At 41.9% G+C, this 13,932-nt stretch overlaps 61 pseudogenes; all 61 read right to left on the bottom strand.

The window, feature by feature from the left end:
* Positions 1 to 14: 14 nt before the first annotated feature.
* Positions 15 to 133, bottom strand: LOC142674262 (5S ribosomal RNA; annotated as a pseudogene).
* Positions 134 to 200: 67 nt separating this feature from the next.
* On the bottom strand, positions 201 to 319 carry LOC142673543 (5S ribosomal RNA; annotated as a pseudogene).
* A 253-nt stretch (positions 320 to 572) lies between these two features.
* Positions 573 to 691, bottom strand: LOC142673227 (5S ribosomal RNA; annotated as a pseudogene).
* A 253-nt stretch (positions 692 to 944) lies between these two features.
* On the bottom strand, positions 945 to 1,063 carry LOC142673640 (5S ribosomal RNA; annotated as a pseudogene).
* Positions 1,064 to 1,130: 67 nt separating this feature from the next.
* Positions 1,131 to 1,249, bottom strand: LOC142673183 (5S ribosomal RNA; annotated as a pseudogene).
* A 241-nt stretch (positions 1,250 to 1,490) lies between these two features.
* Positions 1,491 to 1,609, bottom strand: LOC142673347 (5S ribosomal RNA; annotated as a pseudogene).
* Positions 1,610 to 2,234: 625 nt separating this feature from the next.
* LOC142674406 (5S ribosomal RNA) lies at positions 2,235 to 2,353 on the bottom strand (annotated as a pseudogene).
* Positions 2,354 to 2,420: 67 nt separating this feature from the next.
* LOC142673714 (5S ribosomal RNA) lies at positions 2,421 to 2,539 on the bottom strand (annotated as a pseudogene).
* A 67-nt stretch (positions 2,540 to 2,606) lies between these two features.
* On the bottom strand, positions 2,607 to 2,725 carry LOC142673497 (5S ribosomal RNA; annotated as a pseudogene).
* Positions 2,726 to 2,978: 253 nt separating this feature from the next.
* On the bottom strand, positions 2,979 to 3,097 carry LOC142673496 (5S ribosomal RNA; annotated as a pseudogene).
* A 67-nt stretch (positions 3,098 to 3,164) lies between these two features.
* LOC142674499 (5S ribosomal RNA) lies at positions 3,165 to 3,283 on the bottom strand (annotated as a pseudogene).
* Positions 3,284 to 3,350: 67 nt separating this feature from the next.
* Positions 3,351 to 3,469, bottom strand: LOC142673738 (5S ribosomal RNA; annotated as a pseudogene).
* A 67-nt stretch (positions 3,470 to 3,536) lies between these two features.
* LOC142673713 (5S ribosomal RNA) lies at positions 3,537 to 3,655 on the bottom strand (annotated as a pseudogene).
* A 67-nt stretch (positions 3,656 to 3,722) lies between these two features.
* LOC142674589 (5S ribosomal RNA) lies at positions 3,723 to 3,841 on the bottom strand (annotated as a pseudogene).
* Positions 3,842 to 4,466: 625 nt separating this feature from the next.
* LOC142674170 (5S ribosomal RNA) lies at positions 4,467 to 4,585 on the bottom strand (annotated as a pseudogene).
* Positions 4,586 to 4,652: 67 nt separating this feature from the next.
* On the bottom strand, positions 4,653 to 4,771 carry LOC142673926 (5S ribosomal RNA; annotated as a pseudogene).
* A 67-nt stretch (positions 4,772 to 4,838) lies between these two features.
* On the bottom strand, positions 4,839 to 4,957 carry LOC142674080 (5S ribosomal RNA; annotated as a pseudogene).
* Positions 4,958 to 5,024: 67 nt separating this feature from the next.
* On the bottom strand, positions 5,025 to 5,143 carry LOC142673178 (5S ribosomal RNA; annotated as a pseudogene).
* Positions 5,144 to 5,210: 67 nt separating this feature from the next.
* LOC142674081 (5S ribosomal RNA) lies at positions 5,211 to 5,329 on the bottom strand (annotated as a pseudogene).
* Positions 5,330 to 5,768: 439 nt separating this feature from the next.
* Positions 5,769 to 5,887, bottom strand: LOC142673716 (5S ribosomal RNA; annotated as a pseudogene).
* Positions 5,888 to 5,954: 67 nt separating this feature from the next.
* LOC142674261 (5S ribosomal RNA) lies at positions 5,955 to 6,073 on the bottom strand (annotated as a pseudogene).
* Positions 6,074 to 6,140: 67 nt separating this feature from the next.
* LOC142674260 (5S ribosomal RNA) lies at positions 6,141 to 6,259 on the bottom strand (annotated as a pseudogene).
* Positions 6,260 to 6,326: 67 nt separating this feature from the next.
* Positions 6,327 to 6,445, bottom strand: LOC142673490 (5S ribosomal RNA; annotated as a pseudogene).
* Positions 6,446 to 6,512: 67 nt separating this feature from the next.
* LOC142674666 (5S ribosomal RNA) lies at positions 6,513 to 6,631 on the bottom strand (annotated as a pseudogene).
* Positions 6,632 to 6,698: 67 nt separating this feature from the next.
* On the bottom strand, positions 6,699 to 6,817 carry LOC142673925 (5S ribosomal RNA; annotated as a pseudogene).
* A 67-nt stretch (positions 6,818 to 6,884) lies between these two features.
* LOC142674107 (5S ribosomal RNA) lies at positions 6,885 to 7,003 on the bottom strand (annotated as a pseudogene).
* A 67-nt stretch (positions 7,004 to 7,070) lies between these two features.
* Positions 7,071 to 7,189, bottom strand: LOC142674259 (5S ribosomal RNA; annotated as a pseudogene).
* Positions 7,190 to 7,256: 67 nt separating this feature from the next.
* Positions 7,257 to 7,375, bottom strand: LOC142674514 (5S ribosomal RNA; annotated as a pseudogene).
* A 67-nt stretch (positions 7,376 to 7,442) lies between these two features.
* On the bottom strand, positions 7,443 to 7,561 carry LOC142674128 (5S ribosomal RNA; annotated as a pseudogene).
* Positions 7,562 to 7,628: 67 nt separating this feature from the next.
* Positions 7,629 to 7,747, bottom strand: LOC142674258 (5S ribosomal RNA; annotated as a pseudogene).
* Positions 7,748 to 7,814: 67 nt separating this feature from the next.
* Positions 7,815 to 7,933, bottom strand: LOC142674568 (5S ribosomal RNA; annotated as a pseudogene).
* Positions 7,934 to 8,000: 67 nt separating this feature from the next.
* LOC142674256 (5S ribosomal RNA) lies at positions 8,001 to 8,119 on the bottom strand (annotated as a pseudogene).
* A 67-nt stretch (positions 8,120 to 8,186) lies between these two features.
* Positions 8,187 to 8,305, bottom strand: LOC142674635 (5S ribosomal RNA; annotated as a pseudogene).
* Positions 8,306 to 8,372: 67 nt separating this feature from the next.
* On the bottom strand, positions 8,373 to 8,491 carry LOC142673249 (5S ribosomal RNA; annotated as a pseudogene).
* A 67-nt stretch (positions 8,492 to 8,558) lies between these two features.
* On the bottom strand, positions 8,559 to 8,677 carry LOC142674254 (5S ribosomal RNA; annotated as a pseudogene).
* Positions 8,678 to 8,744: 67 nt separating this feature from the next.
* LOC142673856 (5S ribosomal RNA) lies at positions 8,745 to 8,863 on the bottom strand (annotated as a pseudogene).
* A 253-nt stretch (positions 8,864 to 9,116) lies between these two features.
* LOC142674220 (5S ribosomal RNA) lies at positions 9,117 to 9,235 on the bottom strand (annotated as a pseudogene).
* A 67-nt stretch (positions 9,236 to 9,302) lies between these two features.
* LOC142673412 (5S ribosomal RNA) lies at positions 9,303 to 9,421 on the bottom strand (annotated as a pseudogene).
* A 67-nt stretch (positions 9,422 to 9,488) lies between these two features.
* LOC142674003 (5S ribosomal RNA) lies at positions 9,489 to 9,607 on the bottom strand (annotated as a pseudogene).
* A 67-nt stretch (positions 9,608 to 9,674) lies between these two features.
* On the bottom strand, positions 9,675 to 9,793 carry LOC142673744 (5S ribosomal RNA; annotated as a pseudogene).
* Positions 9,794 to 9,860: 67 nt separating this feature from the next.
* On the bottom strand, positions 9,861 to 9,979 carry LOC142674309 (5S ribosomal RNA; annotated as a pseudogene).
* A 67-nt stretch (positions 9,980 to 10,046) lies between these two features.
* On the bottom strand, positions 10,047 to 10,165 carry LOC142674327 (5S ribosomal RNA; annotated as a pseudogene).
* Positions 10,166 to 10,232: 67 nt separating this feature from the next.
* LOC142674127 (5S ribosomal RNA) lies at positions 10,233 to 10,351 on the bottom strand (annotated as a pseudogene).
* Positions 10,352 to 10,418: 67 nt separating this feature from the next.
* Positions 10,419 to 10,537, bottom strand: LOC142674567 (5S ribosomal RNA; annotated as a pseudogene).
* A 67-nt stretch (positions 10,538 to 10,604) lies between these two features.
* Positions 10,605 to 10,723, bottom strand: LOC142673380 (5S ribosomal RNA; annotated as a pseudogene).
* Positions 10,724 to 10,790: 67 nt separating this feature from the next.
* Positions 10,791 to 10,909, bottom strand: LOC142674021 (5S ribosomal RNA; annotated as a pseudogene).
* A 67-nt stretch (positions 10,910 to 10,976) lies between these two features.
* Positions 10,977 to 11,095, bottom strand: LOC142674253 (5S ribosomal RNA; annotated as a pseudogene).
* A 67-nt stretch (positions 11,096 to 11,162) lies between these two features.
* LOC142674657 (5S ribosomal RNA) lies at positions 11,163 to 11,281 on the bottom strand (annotated as a pseudogene).
* A 253-nt stretch (positions 11,282 to 11,534) lies between these two features.
* LOC142674592 (5S ribosomal RNA) lies at positions 11,535 to 11,653 on the bottom strand (annotated as a pseudogene).
* Positions 11,654 to 11,720: 67 nt separating this feature from the next.
* LOC142674252 (5S ribosomal RNA) lies at positions 11,721 to 11,839 on the bottom strand (annotated as a pseudogene).
* Positions 11,840 to 11,906: 67 nt separating this feature from the next.
* Positions 11,907 to 12,025, bottom strand: LOC142673248 (5S ribosomal RNA; annotated as a pseudogene).
* A 67-nt stretch (positions 12,026 to 12,092) lies between these two features.
* Positions 12,093 to 12,211, bottom strand: LOC142673985 (5S ribosomal RNA; annotated as a pseudogene).
* Positions 12,212 to 12,278: 67 nt separating this feature from the next.
* Positions 12,279 to 12,397, bottom strand: LOC142674559 (5S ribosomal RNA; annotated as a pseudogene).
* A 67-nt stretch (positions 12,398 to 12,464) lies between these two features.
* Positions 12,465 to 12,583, bottom strand: LOC142674502 (5S ribosomal RNA; annotated as a pseudogene).
* Positions 12,584 to 12,650: 67 nt separating this feature from the next.
* Positions 12,651 to 12,769, bottom strand: LOC142673466 (5S ribosomal RNA; annotated as a pseudogene).
* A 67-nt stretch (positions 12,770 to 12,836) lies between these two features.
* LOC142674251 (5S ribosomal RNA) lies at positions 12,837 to 12,955 on the bottom strand (annotated as a pseudogene).
* Positions 12,956 to 13,022: 67 nt separating this feature from the next.
* LOC142673247 (5S ribosomal RNA) lies at positions 13,023 to 13,141 on the bottom strand (annotated as a pseudogene).
* A 67-nt stretch (positions 13,142 to 13,208) lies between these two features.
* Positions 13,209 to 13,327, bottom strand: LOC142674249 (5S ribosomal RNA; annotated as a pseudogene).
* Positions 13,328 to 13,394: 67 nt separating this feature from the next.
* LOC142674117 (5S ribosomal RNA) lies at positions 13,395 to 13,513 on the bottom strand (annotated as a pseudogene).
* Positions 13,514 to 13,580: 67 nt separating this feature from the next.
* On the bottom strand, positions 13,581 to 13,699 carry LOC142673448 (5S ribosomal RNA; annotated as a pseudogene).
* A 67-nt stretch (positions 13,700 to 13,766) lies between these two features.
* On the bottom strand, positions 13,767 to 13,885 carry LOC142674326 (5S ribosomal RNA; annotated as a pseudogene).
* Positions 13,886 to 13,932: the final 47 nt, after the last annotated feature.

Below are 13,932 nucleotides of genomic sequence, written 5' to 3'. Positions count from 1 at the left end.
ACGACATAATAAAAAGTCAACCGCACCACGGATTCCCAGACAGTCTCCCACACTGGTACTAGCGAGGCCTTAAGCTGTGTAACTTCTGCGATCTGACGAGAGCAGGCACATTCAGCTTAGAATGGCCATTGACATTAAATGCTTTAATCCATAGTCCTTTTTAATCGATTGTGAAACAAAATCTAAACGACATAATAAAAAGTCAACCGCACCACGGATTCCCAGACAGTCTCCCACACTGGTACTAGTGAGGCCTTAAGCTGTGTAACTTCTGCGATCTGACGAGAGCTGGGACATTCAGCTTAGAATGGCCATTGACATTAAATGCTTTAATCCATAGTCCTTTTTAATCGATTGTGAAACAAAATCGAAACAACATAATAAAAATTCAACCGCTCCACGGATTCCCAGACAGTCTCCCACACTGGTACTAGCGAGGCCTTAGGCTGTGTAACTTCTGCGATCTGACGAGAGCAGGGGCATTCAGCTTAGAATGGCCATTGACATTCAATGCTTTAATCCATAGTCCTTTTTAATCGATTGTGAAACAAAATCTAAACGACATAATAAAAATTCAACCGCACCACGGATTCCCAGACAGTCTCCCACACTGGTACTAGCGAGGCCTTAAGCTGTGTAACTTCTGCGATCTGACGAGAGCAGGCACATTCAGCTTAGAATGGCCATTGACGGTAAATGCTTTAATCCATAGTCCTATTTAATCTATTGTGAAACAAAATCTAAACGACATAATAAAAAGTCAACCGCACCACGGATTCCCAGACAGTCTCCCACACTGTTACTAGCGAGGCGTTAAGCTATGTAACTTCTGCGATCTAACGAGAGCAGGCACATTCAGCTTAGAATGGCCATTGACATTAAATGCTTTAATCCATAGTCCTTTTTAATCGATTGTGAAACAAAATCTAAACGACATAATAAGAAGCCAACCGCACCACGGATTCACAGACAGTCTCCCACACTGGTACTAGCGAGGCCTTAAGCTGTGTAACTTCTGCGATCTGACGAGAGCAGGCACACTCAGCTTAGAATGGCCATTGACATTAAAAGCCTTAATCCATAGTTCTATTTAATCTATTGTGAAACAAAATCTAAACGACATAATAAAAAGTCAACCGCACCACGGATTCCCAGACAGTCTCCCACACTGGTACTAGCGAGGCCTTAAGCTGTGTAACTTCTGCGATCTGACGAGAGCAGGCACATTCAGCTTAGAATGGCCATTTACATTAAATGCTTTAATCCATAGTCCTTTTTAATCGATTGTGAAACAAAATCTAAACGACATAATAAAAAGTCAACCGCACCACGGATTCCCAGACAGGTATTAACGAGGCCTTAAGCTGTGTAACTTCTGCGATCTGACGAGAGCAGGGACATTCAGCTTAGAATGGCCATTGACATTAAATGCTTTAATCCATAGTCCTTTTTAATCGATTGTGAAACAAAATCTAAACGACATAATAAAAATTCAACCGCACCACGGATTCCCAGACAGTCTCCCACACTGGTACTAGCGAGGCCTTCAGCTGTGTAACTTCTGCGATCTGACGAGAGCAGGTACATTCAGCTTAGAATGGCCATTGACGTTAAATGCTTTAATCCATAGTCCTATTTAATCTATTTTGAAACAAAATCTAAACGACATAATAAAAAGTTAACCGCATCACGGATTCCCAGACAGTCTCCCACACTGATACTAGCGAGGCGTTAAGCTATGTAACTTCTGCGATCTAACGAGAGCAGGCACATTCAGCTTAGAATGGCCATTGACATTAAATGCTTTAATCCATAGTCCTTTTTAATCGATTGTGAAACAAAATCTAAACGACATAATAAGAAGTCAACCGCACAACGGATTCACAGACAGTCACCCACACTGGTACTAGCGAGGCATTAAGCTGTGTAACTTCTGCGTTCTGACGAGAGCAGGCACACTCAGCTTAGAATGGCCATTGACATTAAAAGCCTTAATCCATAGTCCTATTTAATCTATTGTGAAACAAAATCTAAACAACATAATAAAAAGTCAAGCGCACCACGGATTCCCATACAGTCTCCCACACTGGTACTAGCGAGGCCTTAAGCTGTGTAACTTCTGCGTTCTGACGAGAGCAGGCACATTCAGCTTAGAATGGCCATTGATGTTAAATGCTTTAATCCATAGTCTTATTTAATCTATTGTGAAACAAAATCTAAACGACATAATAAAAAGTCAACCGCACCACGGATTCCCAGACAGTCTCCCACACTGGTACTAGCGAGGCCTTAAGCTGTGTAACTTCTGCGATCTGACGAGAGCAGGGACATTCAGCTTAGAATGGCCATTGACATTAAATGCTTTAATCCATAGTCCTTTTTAATCGATTGTGAAACAAAATCTAAACGACATAATAAAAATTCAACTGCACCACGTATTCCCAGACAGTCTCCCACACTGGTACTAGCGAGGCATTAAGCTGTGTAACTTCTGCGTTCTGACGAGAGCAGGCACATTCAGCTTAGAATGGCCATTGACGTTAAATGCTTTAATCCATAGTCCTTTTTAATCGATTGTGAAACAAAATCTAAACGACATAATAAGAAGTCAACCGCACCACGGATTCACAGACAGTCTCCCACACTGGTACTAGCGAGGCCTTAAGCTGTGTAACTTCTGCGATCTGACGAGAGCAGGCACACTCAGCTTAGAATGGCCATTGACATTAAAAGCCTTAATCCATAGTCCTATTTAATCTATTGTGAAACAAAATCTAAACAACATAATAAAAAGTCAACTGCACCACGGATTCCCAGACAGTCTCCCACACTGGTACTAGCGAGGCGTTAAGCTATGTAACTTCTGTGATCTAACGAGAGCAGGTACATTCAGCTTAGAATGGCCATTGACATTAAATGCTTTAATCCATAGTCCTTTTTAATCGATTGTGAAACAAAATCTAAACGACATAATAAGAAGTCAACCGCACCACGGATTCACAGACAGTCTCCCACACTGGTACTAGCGAGGCCTTAAGCTGTGTAACTTCTGCGATCTGACGAGAGCAGGCACACTCAGCTTAGAATGGCCATTGACATTAAAAGCCTTAATCCATAGTCCTATTTAATCTATTGTGAAACAAAATCTAAACGACATAATAAAAAGTCAACTGCACCACGGATTCCCAGACAGTCTCCCACACTGGTACTAGCGAGGCCTTAAGCTGTGTAACTTCTGCGATCTGACGAGAGCAGGAACATTCAGCTTAGAATAGCCATTGACGTTAAATGCTTTAATCCATAGTCCTATTTAATCTATTGTGAAACAAAATCTAAACGACATAATAAAAAGTCAACCGCACCACGGATTCCCAGACAGTCTCCCACACTGGTACTAGCGAGGCGTTAAGCTGTGTAACTTCTGCGATCTAACGAGAGCAGGCACATTCAGCTTAGAATGGCCATTGACATTAAATGCTTTAATCCATAGTCCTTTTTAATCGATTGTGAAACAAAATCTAAACGACATAATAAAAATTCAACTGCACCACGTATTCCCAGACAGTCTCCCACACTGGTACTAGCGAGGCATTAAGCTGTGTAACTTCTGCGTTCTGACGAGAGCAGGCACATTCAGCTTAGAATGGCCATTGACGTTAAATGCTTTAATCCATAGTCCTTTTTAATCGATTGTGAAACAAAATCTAAACGACATAATAAAAATTCAACCGCACCACGGATTCCCAGACAGTCTCCCACACTGGTACTAGCGAGGCCTTAAGCTGTGTAACTTCTGCGATCTGACGAGAGCAGGCACATTCAGCTTAGAATGGCAATTGACGTTAAATGCTTTAATCCATAGTCCTATTTAATCTATTGTGAAACAAAATCTAAACGACATAATAAAAAGTCAATCGCATCACGGATTCCCAGACAGTCTCCCACACTGGTACTAGCGAGGCGTTAAGCTATGTAACTTCTGCGATCTAACGAGAGCAGGCACATTCAGCTTAGAATGGCCATTGACATTAAATGCTTTAATCCATAGTCCTTTTTAATCGATTGTGAAACAAAATCTAAACGACATAATAAGAAGTCAACCGCACAACGGATTCACAGACAGTTACCCACACTGGTACTAGCGAGGCCTTAAGCTGTGTAACTTCTGCAATCTGACAAGAGCAGGCACACTCAGCTTAGAATGGCCATTGACATTAAAAGCCTTAATCCATAGTCCTATTTAATCTATTGTGAAACAAAATCTAAACAACATAATAAAAAGTCAAGCGCACCACGGATTCCCAGACAGTCTCCCACAATGGTACTAGCGAGGCCTTAAGCTGTGTAACTTCTGCGTTCTGACGAGAGCAGGCACATTCAGCTTAGAATGGCCATTAATGTTAAATGCTTTAATCCATAGTCCTATTTAATCTATTGTGAAACAAAATCTAAACGACATAATAAAAAGTCAACCGCACCATGGATTCCCAGACTGTCTCCCACACTGGTACTAGCGAGGCCTTAAGCTGTGTAACTTCTGCGATCTGACGAGAGCAGGCACATTCAGCTTAGAATGGCCATTGCCATTAAATGCTTTAATCCATAGTCCTTTTTAATCGATTGTGAAACAAAATCTAAACGACATAATAAAAAGTCAACCGCACCACGGATTCCCAGACAGTCTCCCACACTGGTACTAGTGAGGCCTTAAGCTGTGCAACTTCTGCGATCTGACGAGAACAGGGACATTCAGCTTAGAATGGCCATTGACATTAAATGCTTTAATCCATAGTCCTTTTTAATCGATTGTGAAACAAAATCTAAACGACATAATAAAAATTCAACCGCACCACGGATTCCCAGACAGTCTCCCACACTGGTACTAGCGAGGCCTTAGGGTGTGTAACTTCTGCGATCTGACGAGAGCAGGGGCATTCAGCTTAGAATGGCCATTGACATTAAATGCTTTAATCCATAGTCCTTTTTAATCGATTGTGAAACAAAATCTAAACGACATAATAAAAATTCAACCGCACCACGGATTCCCAGACAGTCTCCCACACTGGTACTAGCGAGGCCTTAAGCTGTGTAACTTCTGCGATCTGACGAGAGCAGGCACATTCAGCTTAGAATGGCCATTGATGGTAAATGCTTTAATCCATAGTCCTTTTTAATCGATTGTGAAACAAAATCTAAACGACATAATAAAAAGTCAACCGCACCACGGATTCCCAGACAGTCTCCCACACTGGTACTAGCGAGGCGTTAAGCTATGTAACTTCTGCGATCTAACGAGAGCAGGCACATTCAGCTTAGAATGGCCATTGACATTAAATGCTTTAATCCATAGTCCTTTTTAATCGATTGTGAAACAAAATCTAAACGACATAATAAGAAGTCAACCGCACCACGGATTCCCAGACAGTCTTCCACACTTGTACTAGCGAGGCCTTAAATTGTGTAACTTCTGCGATCTGACGAGAGCAGGGACATTCAGCTTAGAATGGCCATTGACATTAAATGCTTTAATCCATAGTCCTTTTTAATCGATTGTGAAACAAAATCTAAACGACATAATAAAAAGGCAACCGCACCACGGATTCCCAGACAGTCTCCCACACTTGTACTAGCGAGGCCTTAAATTGTGTAACTTCTGCGATCTGACGAGAGCAGGGACATTCAGCTTAGAATGGCCATTGACATTTAATGCTTTAATCCATAGTCCTTTTTAATCGATTGTGAAACAAAATCTAAACGACATAATAAAAAGTCAACCGCACCACGGATTCCCAGACAGTCTCCCACACTGGTACTAGCGAGGCCTTAAACTGTGTAACTTCTGCGATCTGACGAGAGCAGGGACATTCACCTTAGAATGGCCATTGACATTAAATGCTTTAATCCATAGTCCTTTTTAATCGATTGTGAAACAAAATCTAAACGACATAATAAAAAGTCAACCGCACCACGGATTCCCAGACAGTCTCCCACACTGGTACTAGCGAGGCCTTAAGCTGTGTAACTTCTGCGATCTGACGAGAGCAGGCACATTCAGCTTAGAATGGCCATTGACATTAAATGCTTTAATCCATAGTCCTTTTTAATCGATTGTGAAACAAAATCTAAACGACATAATAAAAAGTCAACCGCACCACGGATTCCCAGACAGTCTCCCACACTGGTACTAGCGAGGCCTTAAGCTGTGTAACTTCTGCGATCTGACGAGAGCAGGCACATTCAGCTTAGAATGGCCATTGACATTAAATGCTTTAATCCATAGTCCTTTTTAATCGATTGTGAAACAAAATCTAAACTACATAATAAAAAGTCAACCGCACCACGGATTCCCAGACAGTCTCCCACACTGGTACTAGCGAGGCCTTAAGCTGTGTAACTTCTGCGATCTGATGAGAGCAGGGACATTCAGCTTAGAATGGCCATTGACATTAAATGCTTTAATCCATAGTCCTTTTTAATCGATTCTGAAACAAAATCTAAACGACATAATAAAAAGTCAACCGCACCACGGATTCCCAGACAGTCTCCCACAATGGTACTAGCGAGGCCTTAAGCTGTGTAACTTCTGCGATCTGACGAGAGCAGGCAAATTCAGCTTAGAATGGCCATTGACGTTAAATGCTTTAATCCATAGTCCTATTTAATCTATTGTGAAACAAAATCTAAACGACATAATAAAAAGTCAACCGCACCACGGATTCCCAGACAGTCTCCCACACTGGTACTAGCGAGGCCTTAAGCTGTGTAACTTCTGCGATCTGACTAGAGCAGGCACATTCAGCTTAGAATGGCCTTTGACAGTAAATGCTTTAATCCATAGTCCTATTTAATCTATTGTGAAACAAAATCTAAACGACATAATAAAAAGTCAACCGCACCACGGATTCCCAGACAGTCTCCCACACTGGTACTAGCGAGGCGTTAAGCTGTGTAACTTCTGCGATCTAACGAGAGCAGGCACATCCAGCTTAGAACGGCCATTGACATTAAATGCTTTAATCCATAGTCCTTTTTAATCGATTGTGAAACAAAATCTAAACGACATAATAAAAAGTCAACCGCACCACGGATTCCCAGACAGTCTCCCACACTGGTACTAGCGAGGCCTTAAGCTGTGTAACTTCTGCGATCTGACGAGAGCAGGCACATTCAGCTTAGAATGGCCATTGACATTAAAAGCCTTAATCCATAGTCCTATTTAATCTATTGTGAAACAAAATCTAAACAACATAATAAAAAGTCAACCGCACCACGGATTCCCAGACAGTCTCCCACACTGGTACTAGCGAGGCCTTAAGCTGTGTAACTTCTGCGATCTGATGAGAGCAGGGACTTTCAGCTTAGAATGGCCATTGACATTAAATGCTTTAATCCATAGTCCTTTTAAATCGATTGTGAAACAAAATCTAAACGACATAATAAAAATTCAACCGCACCACGGATTCCCAGACAGTCTCCCACACTGGTCCTAGCGAGGCCTTAAGCTGTGTAACTTCTGCGATCTGACGAGAGCAGGCACATTCAGCTTAGAATGGCCATTGACGTTAAATGCTTTAATCCATAGTCCTATTTAATCTATTGTGAAACAAAATCTAAACGACATAATAAAAAGTCAACCGCACCACGGATTCCCAGACAGTCTCCCACACTGGTACTAGCGAGGCCTTAAGCTGTGTAACTTCTGCGATCTGACGAGAGCAGGCACATTCAGCTTAGAATGGCCATTGACATTAAAAGCCTTAATCCATAGTCCTATTTAATCTATTGTGAAACAAAATCTAAACAACATAATAAAAAGTCAACCGCACCACGGATTCCCAGACAGTCTCCCACACTGGTACTAGCGAGGCCTTAAGCTGTGTAACTTCTGCGATCTGACGAGAGCAGGGACTTTCAGCTTAGAATGGCAATTGCCATTAAATGCTTTAATCCATAGTCCTTTTTAATCGATTGTGAAACAAAATCTAAACGACATAATAAAAAGTCAACCGCACCACGGATTCCCAGACAGTCTCCCACACTGGTACTAGCGAGGCCTTAAGCTGTGTAACTTCTGCGATCTGACGAGAGCAGGCACATTCAGCTTAGAATGGCCATTGACATTAAATGCTTTAATCCATAGTCCTTTTTAATCGATTGTGAAACAAAATCTAAACGACATAATAAAAAGTCAACCGCACCACGGATTCCCAGACAGTCTCCCACTCTGGTACTAGCGAGGCCTTAAGCTGTGTAACTCCTGCGATCTGACGAGAGCAGGGACATTCAGCTTAGAATGGCCATTGACATTAAATGCTTTAATCCATAGTCCTTTTTAATCGATTGTGAAACAAAATCTAAACGACATAATAAAAAGTCAACCGCACCACGGATTCCCAGACAGTCTCCCACACTGGTACAAGCGAGGCCTTAAGCTGTGTAACTTCTGCGATCTGACGAGAGCAGGGACATTCAGCTTAGAATGGCCATTGACATTAAATGCTTTAATCCATAGTCCTATTTAATCGATTGTGAAACAAAATCTAAACGACATAATAAAAAGTCAACCGCACCACGGATTCCCAGACAGTCTCCCACACTGGTACTAGCGAGGCCTTAAGCTGTGTAACTTCTGCGATCTGACGAGAGCAGGCACATTCAGCTTAGAATGGCCATTGACTTTAAATGCTTTAATCCATAGTCCTTTTTAATCGATTGTGAAACAAAATCTAAACGACATAATAAAAAGTCAACCGCACCACGGATTCCCAGACAGTCTCCCACACTGGCACAAGCGAGGCCTTAAGCTGTGTAACTTCTGCGATCTGACGAGAGCAGGGACATTCAGCTTAGAATGGCCATTGACATTAAATGCTTTAATCCATAGTCCTTTTTAATCGATTGTGAAACAAAATCTAAACGACATAATAAAAATTAGACCGCACCACGGATTCCCAGACAGTCTCCCACACTGGTACTAGCGAAGCCTTAAGCTGTGTAACTTCTGCGATCTGACGAGAGCAGGCACATTCAGCTTAGAATGGCCATTGATGTTAAATGCTTTAATCCATAGTCCTATTTAATCTATTGTGAAACAAAATCTAAACAACATAATAAAAAGTCAACCACACCACGGATTCCCAGACATTCTCCCACACTGGTACTAGCGAGGCCTTAAGCTGTGTAACTTCTGCGATCTGACGAGAGCAGGGACTTTCAGCTTAGAACGGCCATTGACATTAAATGCTTTAATCCATAGTCCTTTTTAATCGATTGTGAAACAAAATCTAAACGACATAATAAAAAGTCAACCGCACCACGGATTCCCAGACAGTCTCCCACACTGGTACTAGCGAGGCCTTAAGCTGTGTAACTTCTGCGATCTGACTAGAGCAGGCACATTCAGCTTAGAATGGCCATTGACGTTAAACGCTTTAATCCATAGTCCTATTTAATCTATTGTGAAACAAAATCTAAACGACATAATAAAAAGACAACCGCACCACGGATTCCCAGACAGTCTCCCACACTGGTACTAGCGAGGCGTTAAGCTGTGTAACTTCTGCGATCTAACGAGAGCAGGCACATCCAGCTTAGAATGGCCATTGACATTAAATGCTTTAATCCATAGTCCTTTTTAATCGATTGTAAAACAAAATCTAAACGACATAATAAAAAGTCAACCGCACCACGGATTCCCAGACAGTCTCCCACACTGGTACTAGCGAGGCGTTAAGCTGTGTAACTTCTGCGATCTAACGAGAGCAGGCACATCCAGCTTAGAATGGCCATTGACATTAAATGCTTTAATCCATAGTCCTTTTTAATCGATTGTGAAACAAAATCTAAACGACATAATAAAAAGTCAACCGCACCACGGATTCCCAGACAGTCTCCCACGCTGGTACTAGCGAGGCCTTAAGCTGTGTAACTTCTGCGATCTGACGAGAGCAGGCACATTCAGCTTAGAATGGCCATTGACATTAAAAGCCTTAATCCATAGTCCTATTTAATCTATTGTGAAACAAAATCTAAACAACATAATAAAAAGTCAACCGCACCACGGATTCCCAGACAGTCTCCCACACTGGTACTAGCGAGGCCTTAAGCTGTGTAACTTCTGCGATCTGACGAGAGCAGGGACTTTCAGCTTAGAATGGCCATTGACATTAAATGCTTTAATCCATAGTCCTTTTTAATCGATTGTGAAACAAAATCTAAACGACATAATAAAAATTCAACCGCACCACGGATTCCCAGACAGTCTCCCACACTGGTCCTAGCGAGGCCTTAAGCTGTGTAACTTCTGCGATCTGACGAGAGCAGGCACATTCAGCTTAGAATGGCCATTGACGTTAAATGCTTTAATCCATAGTCCTATTTAATCTATTGTGAAACAAAATCTAAACGACATAATAAAAAGTCAACCGCACCACGGATTCCCAGACAGTCTCCCACACTGGTACTAGCGAGGCCTTAAGCTGTGTAACTTCTGCGATCTGACGAGAGCAGGGACTTTCAGCTTAGAATGGCAATTGCCATTAAATGCTTTAATCCATAGTCCTTTTTAATCGATTGTGAAACAAAATCTAAACGACATAATAAAAAGTCAACAGCACCACGGATTCCCAGACAGTCTCCCACACTGGTACAAGCGAGGCCTTAAGCTGTGTAACTTCTGCGATCTGACGAGAGCAGGGACATTCAGCTTAGAATGGCCATTGACATTAAATGCTTTAATCCATAGTCCTTTTTAATCGATTGTGAAACAAAATCTAAACGACATAATAAAAATTAGACCGCACCACGGATTCCCAGACAGTCTCCCACACTGGTACTAGCGAGGCCTTAAGCTGTGTAACTTCTGCGATCTGACGAGAGCAGGCACATTCAGCTTAGAATGGCCATTGACATTAAAAGCCTTAATCCATAGTCCTATTTAATCTATTGTGAAACAAAATCTAAACGACATAATAAAAAGTCAACCGCACCACGGATTCCCAGACAGTCTCCCACACTGGTACTAGCGAGGCCTTAAGCTGTGTAACTTCTGCGATCTGACGAGAGCAGGCACATTCAGCTTAGAATGGCCATTGACATTAAAAGCCTTAATCCATAGTCCTATTTAATCTATTGTGAAACAAAATCTAAACAACATAATAAAAAGTCAACAGCACCACGGATTCCCAGACAGTCTCCCACACCGGTACTAGCGAGGCCTTAAGCTGTGTAACTTCTGCGATCTGACGAGAGCAGGGACTTTCAGCTTAGAATGGCAATTGCCATTAAATGCTTTAATCCATAGTCCTTTTTAATCGATTGTGAAACAAAATCTAAACGACATAATAAAAATGCAACCGCACCACGGATTCCCAGACAGTCTCCCACACTGGTACTAGCGAGGCTTTAAGCTGTGTACCTTCTGCGTTCTGACGAGAGCAGGCACATTCAGCTTAGAATGGCCATTGACGTGAAGTGCTTTAATCCATAGTCCTATTTAATCTATTGTGAAACAAAATCTAAACGACATAATAAAAAGTCAACCGCACCCCGGATTCCCAGACAGTCTCCCACACTGGTACTAGCGAGGCCTTAAGCTGTGTAACTTCTGCGATCTGACGAGAGCAGGCACATTCAGCTTAGAATGGCCATTAACTTTAAATGCTTTAATCCATAGTCCTTTTTAATCGATTGTGACACAAAATCTAAACGACATAATAAAAAGTCAACCGCACCACGGATTCCCAGACAGTCTCCCACACTGGTACTAGCGAGGCCTTAAGCTGTGTAACTTCTGCGATCTGACGAGAGCAGGCACATTCAGCTTAGAATGGCCATTGACATTAAATGCATTAATCCATAGTCCTTTTTAATCGATTGTGAAACAAAATCTAAACGACATAATAAAAAGTCAACCGCACCACGGATTCCCAGACAGTCTCCCACACTGGTACAAGCGAGGCCTTAAGCTGTGTAACTTCTGCGATCTGACGAGAGCAGGGACATTCAGCTTAGAATGGCCATTGACATTAAATGCTTTAATCCATAGTCCTTTTTAATCGATTGTGAAACAAAATCTAAACGACATAATAAAAATTAGACCGCACCACGGATTCCCAGACAGTCTCCCACACTGGTACTAGCGAGGCCTTAAGCTGTGTAACTTCTGCGATCTGACGAGAGCAGGCACATTCAGCTTAGAATGGCCATTGATGTTAAATGCTTTAATCCATAGTCCTATTTAATCTATTGTGAAACAAAATCTAAACGACATAATAAAAAGTCAACCGCACCACGGATTCCCAGACAGTCTCCCACACAGGTACTAGCGAGGCCTTAAGCTGTGTAACTTCTGCGATCTGACGAGAGCAGGCACATCCAGCTTAGAATAGCCATTGACATTAAATGATTTAATCCATAGTCCTTTTTAATCGATTATGAAACAAAATCTAAACGACATAATAAAAAGTCAACCGCACCACGGATTCCCAGACAGTCTCCCACACTGGTACTAGCGAGGCCTTAAGCTGTGTAACTTCTGCGATCTGACGAGAGCAGGCACATTCAGCTTAGAATGGCAATTGACATTAAATGCTTTAATCCATAGTCCTTTTTAATCGATTGTGAAACAAAATCTAAACGACATAATAAAAATTCAACCGCACCACGGATTCCCAGACAGTCTACCACACTGGTACTAGCGAGGCCTTAAGCTGTGTAACTTCTGCGTTCTGACGAGAGCAGGCACATTCAGCTTAGAATGGCCATTGACGTTAAATGCTTTAATCCATAGTCCTATTTAATCTATTGTGAAACAAAATCTAAACGACATAATAAAAAGTCAACCGCACCACGGATTCCCAGACAGTCTCCCACACTGGTACTAGCGAGGCCTTAAGCTGTGTAACTTCTGCGATCTGACGAGAGCAGGCACATTCAGCTTAGAATGGCCATTGACATTAAATGCTTTAATCCATAGTCCTTTTTAATCGATTGTGAAACAAAATCTAAACGACATAAAAAAAAGTCAACCGCACCACGGATTCCCAGACAGTCTCCCACACTGGTACAAGCGAGGCCTTAAGCTGTGTAACTTCTGCGATCTGACGAGAGCAGGGACATTCAGCTTAGAATGGCCATTGACATTAAATGCTTTAATCCATAGTCCTATTTAATCGATTGTGAAACAAAATCTAAACGACATAATAAAAAGTCAACCGCACCACGGATTCCCAGACAGTCTCCCACACTGGTACTAGCGAGGCCTTAAGCTGTGTAACTTCTGCGATCTGACGAGAGCAGGCACATTCAGCTTAGAATGGCCATTGACATTAAATGCTTTAATCCATAGTCCTATTTAATCTATTGTGAAACAAAATCTAAACGACATAATAAAAAGTCAACCGCACCACGGATTCCCAGACAGTCTCCCACACTGGTACTAGCGAGGCGTTAAGCTGTGTAACTTTTGCGATCTAACGAGAGCAGGCACATCCAGCTTAGAATGGCCATTGACATTAAATGCTTTAATCCATAGTCCTTTTTAATCGATTGTGAAACAAAATCTAAACGACATAATAAAAAGTCAACCGCACCACGGATTCCCAGACAGTCTCCCACACTGGTACTAGCGAGGCCTTAAGCTGTGTAACTTCTGCGATCTGACGAGAGTAGGCACATTCAGCTTAGAATGGCCATTGACATTAAAAGCTTTAATCCATAGTCCTATTTAATCTATTGTGAAACAAAATCTAAACAACATAATAAAAAGTCAACCGCACCACGGATTCCCAGACAGTCTCCCACACTGGTACTAGCGAGGCCTTAAGCTGTGTAACTTCTGCGATCTGACGAGAGCAGGGACTTTCAGCTTAGAATGGCCATTGACGTGAAATGCTTTAATCCATAGTCCTATTTAATCTATTGTGAAACAAA

The sequence above is a fragment of the Rhinoderma darwinii genome (assembly GCF_050947455.1).
Source record: "Rhinoderma darwinii isolate aRhiDar2 chromosome 1 unlocalized genomic scaffold, aRhiDar2.hap1 SUPER_1_unloc_5, whole genome shotgun sequence".
NCBI lineage: Eukaryota > Metazoa > Chordata > Amphibia > Anura > Rhinodermatidae > Rhinoderma > Rhinoderma darwinii.
This window is presented reverse-complemented; position numbering and strand designations above follow the sequence as displayed.